A 6,992-nucleotide genomic window follows, 5' to 3' on the forward strand; every position below is an offset into this window, starting at 1 on the left:
GTTATTCGTTTCATAACGATTAACTAAATCATGGGAGTTACACTCCGAGAGCATACATAGCCAGACGTAGGCACTCTCTTCTACATACAGTTATTCGTTTCATAACGATTAACTAAATCATGGGAGTTACACTCCGAGAGCATAGCCAGACGCAGGCACTCTCTTCTACATACAGTTATTCGTTTCATAACGATTAACTAAATCATGGGAGTTACACTCCGAGAGCATAGCCAGACGCAGGCACTCTCTTCAACATACAGTTATTCGTTTCATAACGATTAACTAAATCATGGGAGTTACACTCCGAGAGCATAGCCAGACGCAGGCACTCTCTTCAACATACAGTTATTCGTTTCATAACGATTAACTAAATCATGGGAGTTACACTCCGAGAGCATACATAGCCAGACGCAGGCACTCTCTTCTACATACAGTTATTCGTTTCATAACGATTAACTAAATCATGGGAGTTACACTCCGAGAGCATAGCCAGACGCAGGCACTCTCTTCTACATACAGTTATTCGTTTCATAACGATTAACTAAATCATGGGAGTTACACTCCGAGAGCATAGCCAGACGCAGGCACTCTCTTCTACATACAGTTATTCGTTTCATAACGATTAACTAAATCATGGGAGTTACACTCCGAGAGCATAGCCAGACGCAGGCACTCTCTTCTACATACAGTTATTCGTTTCATAACGATTAACTAAATCATGGGAGTTACACCCCGAGAGCATAGCCAGACGCAGGCACTCTCTTCTACATACAGTTATTCGTTTCATAACGATTAACTAAATCATGGGAGTTACACCCCGAGAGCATAGCCAGACGCAGGCACTCTCTTCTTCATACAGTTATTCGTTTCATAACGATTAACTAAATCATGGGAGTTACACTCCGAGAGCATAGCCAGACGCAGGCACTCTCTTCAACATACAGTTATTCGTTTCATAACGATTAACTAAATCATGGGAGTTACACTCCGAGAGCATAGCCAGACGCAGGCACTCTCTTCAACATACAGTTATTCGTTTCATAACGATTAACTAAATCATGGGAGTTACACTCCGAGAGCATACATAGCCAGACGCAGGCACTCTCTTCTACATACAGTTATTCGTTTCATAACGATTAACTAAATCATGGGAGTTACACTCCGAGAGCATAGCCAGACGCAGGCACTCTCTTCTACATACAGTTATTCGTTTCATAACGATTAACTAAATCATGGGAGTTACACTCCGAGAGCATAGCCAGACGCAGGCACTCTCTTCTACATACAGTTATTCGTTTCATAACGATTAACTAAATCATGGGAGTTACACTCCGAGAGCATAGCCAGACGCAGGCACTCTCTTCTACATACAGTTATTCGTTTCATAACGATTAACTAAATCATGGGAGTTACACTCCGAGAGCATAGCCAGACGCAGGCACTCTCTTCTACATACAGTTATTCGTTTCATAACGATTAACTAAATCATGGGAGTTACACCCCGAGAGCATAGCCAGACGCAGGCACTCTCTTCTTCATACAGTTATTCGTTTCATAACGATTAACTAAATCATGGGAGTTACACTCCGAGAGCATAGCCAGACGCAGGCACTCTCTTCTTCATACAGTTATTCGTTTCATAACGATTAACTAAATCATGGGAGTTACACCCCGAGAGCATAGCCAGACGCAGGCACTCTCTTCTACATACAGTTATTCGTTTCATAACGATTAACTAAATCATGGGAGTTACACTCCGAGAGCATAGCCAGACGCAGGCACTCTCTTCTTCATACAGTTATTCGTTTCATAACGATTAACTAAATCATGGGAGTTACACCCCGAGAGCATAGCCAGACGCAGGCACTCTCTTCTTCATACAGTTATTCGTTTCATAACGATTAACTAAATCATGGGAGTTACACTCCGAGAGCATAGCCAGACGCAGGCACTCTCTTCTTCATACAGTTATTCGTTTCATAACGATTAACTAAATCATGGGAGTTACACCCCGAGAGCATAGCCAGACGTAGGCGTAGCTGAGTCGGCGATGCCACTTAATTTCCCTGGGAGGTTGGAGGTTCCACCTGGCTGTTACAGGGATATTCAGTTGCGCAGCTAGGTTTAGTGTCTTCGAAGAATAATAATTTCAGCGTATTAAAAACGCTGCTACTAATTGCCTAAGCTAGTTTTTAATTGGACCGACGTGGGGTTTGGATCTCATCCACAATTACAGATGTCAAGTATTATTATAATAAGTGTTTATACCTCTTTCCTGTCGGTCGAATCTCCGTTCAGTCGAAAAGCTTGTCCAGCGACAGTTGTTCCAGGGGCGTCTTGTCATCATTCATCTGAAGGTAAAATAAATTATATAATTACTAGCTGCCATAGAATGTGGTTTTAGTTAGCCTTAATACCGTGACACGAAAGAATAATTTCACTGTATTATAATTTGAATTTGATTTACACTTCGGTCTAAGTAACACGTGGTTGGCTAACACCAAAAATTAAAAAAGTTCATACTTTAGCCTCAATAACACGTGGTAATCATGATATTGAATTGTAGCTTATATGACACGTTTGTCGGTTTACCATAGCAGTGCCATCTATTGATCACTTACTCAATTCAGTCGAATAATTGTGACTGTCAATTAATTATAGACAAATAATTTGCAATAAAATAAAATTGCGACTATAATTAAAGATCTAAGCTACCCTATCTCTTAAGTTAAGTAATCAGCAGGCAGCAAGGCAGCGGTCGGACAGCGCGTGCGCACTGGCAAGCGGCGATGACTCACACGGAGCGAGCGAGATGGCACTACAGCACTGATGACTCACACGGAGAGAGCACTGGAGCAGACATCCGCACGGGTCGGCGGTCGGAAGCGAAAGTGGCCCCTGCGCATGTGTCACAACCTCTTTTATAATCACAACTCCCTCCTCCGACTCGACCATCCCACTTCGGGAAAATGGTCGAGTCCATTCGTAACAACTCGTAAACAACCGAACGAGTCAAATGAGTAACTATTGCACATGCGCACTTGTAGCAAGATTCTTAAGAATATGTTTCATAAAAATGTTTAGAATTTAGAATAATTAAATTAATATTAGAAGCTAACACAAGAAATATTAAGTTTATGTCCTCCAGCTACACTGAATGTTTACAAAATATTCAGGACGCTAGAACACTTCTTGAAGCTAAAGGATTTATTGTAAATACTGAAAAGAGTAATGAAATTCTTGTAAATTCTTGGGTATATAATAAAATGTAGAACTTAAATCTGTTAATATGATAATAATAAACAAATTTTTCAAAATCTCGCACAATTAGATGGCTTACGTGCCTACCTCTGCCTGTCCAGCAGCAGAATATGGCTGGTTTTACACGAAGGGTCTAGAGCGTAAATATTTTAACCATCGATAGTTTTACCGGACTTACAATGGTATCGTGCGTCAGACCAACCTATAAATTAAATTAAATCGGTTGACTTTTGTTAAGAAATGTATAGTGATTCAATTCAATTTCCTCATCTTACTAAAATTACTAAAGAACTTTGGCGATGGGGCGAAGGCTTACACGGTTTCCTGGTCAATTTATTTAATGGCTTTCCATCGTTTGCTATCATATTTAAAACGTTAGGAAAAATTATTAACGGCAATGAGTTTGGCATCATATTTGTTTTCCTGTGGACTACTCGAACGTGGTGACCGCTTTTCAGAAGGCTCTTAGTTTCGGGAACCATAATTTTCTAACCTAATGAAACTTATCTCTCATTCCAGCAACCGAGAAGAGTGCCTTTGTCATCAGTGTCATCTATAATATAAAAAATGAATCGCAGAATGTGTAGGTAAGCGCATAACTATACAAAGCCTGAACCAATTGTACCAGTTCTGTTTTTTTAATGTTCGTTGAAGTTGAAGTTGATGGTTTTAACATTTTCATTGGTTTACATTTATAACATTTGTTTATAACATTGGATTACATATTAGTAATATATAAGAGTATAATGAAATAAATTTTATATTATGTTATGTTTTATTTATTTTTCCTAATATTTCATTACATTACATGGTTATGATAAATAATAATTTAATTTTATAGGTAGATTAACGACATAACTTATTAAAATTTTAACTAACTTTCTTCTAAGAAAAATAAGTACTAGTATTTTATATGTACAAAAGGACATTTAAATACAACATGTTTGTTTCTGCTAGAATTAAGAAGAATATATTAATTTTCCAAAATAATAAATAAAGCTTGTTCTTTCAGTTATGTCTTGATTTCCTTCATTAACTTCTTGACTTGAAACTGTATCAAGTGTTGGAACTAAAACTTCTGCCGGTATATCTACAAATTATAATCCTTACAAATATTTTGCATAACAGCTGTGGCAATAACAATAGCTTGAACTTAAGCTAGTAATAAATACAATGTTAAAGCGACATTTCCATACTCCAAATTTTCCGAAAAAGACAAATATTTTAACCTTACATCATGTTTCATTTGGGTCACATATCTTGCAACTTTTTGACATAGTATAATTATTAATACTCTAAATTATACTATATATTTACCTCTCTATAGTATTCCTATTCTTAATGTGTACTTCATCATATCTCTGGTCAGTCAGAGAAATGGTGTTAATGAATAAGGTATATTTGAGTAAGCCCTATTAACAACCATCCAGTGATTTCTCAGTAGACCTGTACGATATTAAGCTATAAACAAATATACCTGTTAATTTAGTTGGCACATTTATCAAGTTCCACCTTCTTATCAATAAATTTGAATTAACTTGTAGAACTGAGTTTACAAAAGTTGTTGCATCATGAGCGGCACCAGGCCATGGGGAACAACATTAATATATTTTATTTCTGCATCACACACAGCTTGTACATTTAAAGAGAAATATCCTTTTCAATTACGATATTATTCACCAATTACGTCACCTAAAGAAAATAATGCTGCTTAAAATTATTACAACTTCATACTATAATGTACAATGTTAAATAATATATAAATTACTTACATGATGATTGAATTCGTAAATGTGGCATAACAAAAAAACACAAATAAAATATTTAAATTTTTTTGGTTCAACAGTTTATGTGCATGATAAGTTATATAAGACAAAATTCGATGTTAAGTCATGGAAAGGTATTCTTGTGGGATACGAACCAAACGGTTATAAAGTTTGGAATCCTAAATGCGAAATATTTATTACTGTCAGAGATGTCATAGTAGATGAGACAAATTACTTCAATCCAGGCCTGCGTTGCGACCTGAAGAGAATATAGTAAATTCTCATGATAATGTTAACATTGACAACATTTCAAAGTCAATAAAGTCTCAAAAAACTGACAGATATAAATCAGATACCTGTAAATCTGATGATTATGAAGTTCCTCAGAAAATTCGCAAAACTAACCATGACATCGTCGAATTTGAACAACCAAATGCACATTCTGATGATCTTTCAGTTTAAAACACGAGACGATAGAGTTCATTGGGAAGGTGCAATTAAATTCTCTATTTTTAAATAAAAAATTGGACTTTAGTACCACGGCCAGATAACAAAAATATTATAGATTGCAAATGGATGTTTAATATAAAAAATGATGAATTCGGAAAGCCTTTACGCTATAAAGCTCGACTCGTTGCTAGGGCTTTTAGCCAGGAATATCTCATAGACTATAATGAGACTTTTGCACCTGTTGCAAGAATAGCTAGTTTTAGATTTATTATTGCTTTTGCTAATCAATATAATTTACTTGTACATCACATGGACGTAAAAACTGCATTTCTAAAGGGGGTACTACAGGAAGAAATATATATGAAAGTTCCAGAAGGGGTGTCTTGCAAAAATGGTTATGTGTGTAAATTAAATAAAGCATTATATGGGCTAAAGCAAGCCGCTAGATACTGGTTTGAAATTTTTGAACAGTCTCTTAGGCGGGAGGGTTTTCAGAATTCATCAGTAGATAGATGTATTTATATACTAAATAAAGGAGATATACAGAAAAATATATATGTGGTACTTTATGTTGATGATTTGGTAATAGTGAGTGCTAATGTAAATACAATAAACAGTTTTAAAATATATTTAATGAGTAAATTTAAAATGACAGATTTACATGAAATTAAATTATTTCTTGGAATTAAAATAACTCGTTGCGATGATATGATAATGTTAGATCAAAGTGCTTATATTAAAACAGTTTTAAATAAATTTTGCATGCAGGATTGCAACAAAAACCTGCAACTACTCCTATGGATAGTAAACTCAATTATGAAGCACTAAACTCAGAAAAAAATTACACTGCTCCATGTCGCAATTTAATTGGTTGTCTAATGTATATAATGTTATGTACTCGACCTGACTTAAGCACTAGCGTTAATATATTAAGTAGGTACACAAATTAAAATAATAAAGAATTGTGGCAATGCCTCAAAAAAGTGCTTAGATATTTAAAAGGCACAACTGATTTTAAATTATGTTATAAAAGGTGTGAATATAATAACATCTTAACTGGGTATGTGGACTCCGATTGGGGAGGTAATGATGTAAATGATAGAAAGAGTACAACCGGGTATATATTTAAATTGTTTCAACATTGTTCAATAACCTGGACAACAAAGAAACAATAGTCAGTAGCAGCCTCCTCCACAGCGGCTGAGTATATGGCCTTATATGAAGCCTTTATGGCTTAAATCTTTGGTAAGGAGTATTCATATTGATGTATCCACTCCTATTGTAATATATGAAGACAATAACAGCTGTATAAGCATAGCAAATAATCCGACTAATCATAAGCGGACAAAACATATAGATATTAAATATCATTTTTCTAGGGAACAAATAGAGAAAAATGTAATAAAGCTAAAAAACATTCACACAGGTCAACAACTTGCAGATGCGTTAACAAAACCATTACCAGCGGTTACGTTTCATGAAATGAGGAGAAACATGGGTTTACAATTATAATAT

The 6,992-nt window shown here is 35.6% G+C and overlaps 2 long non-coding RNA genes across 2 annotated transcripts; one reads left to right on the plus strand and one right to left on the minus strand.

Moving 5' to 3' along the window:
* The first annotated feature begins 3,453 nt into the window (after positions 1-3,453).
* Positions 3,454-3,885, plus strand: LOC123710736. The gene is made up of 2 exons (XR_006753859.1): positions 3,454-3,704; positions 3,781-3,885. It is a non-coding gene; the product is annotated as an uncharacterized LOC123710736 (long non-coding RNA).
* Positions 3,886-4,291: 406 nt separating this feature from the next.
* LOC123715757 lies at positions 4,292-5,780 on the minus strand. Its single transcript, XR_006754470.1, has 3 exons — positions 5,034-5,780; positions 4,579-4,953; positions 4,292-4,351 (listed from the first exon to the last, which is right to left on the minus strand). It is a non-coding gene; the product is annotated as an uncharacterized LOC123715757 (long non-coding RNA).
* Between the last annotated feature and the right edge of the window lie 1,212 nt (positions 5,781-6,992).

This window comes from Pieris brassicae, chromosome 1, assembly GCF_905147105.1.
Source record: "Pieris brassicae chromosome 1, ilPieBrab1.1, whole genome shotgun sequence".
NCBI lineage: Eukaryota > Metazoa > Arthropoda > Insecta > Lepidoptera > Pieridae > Pieris > Pieris brassicae.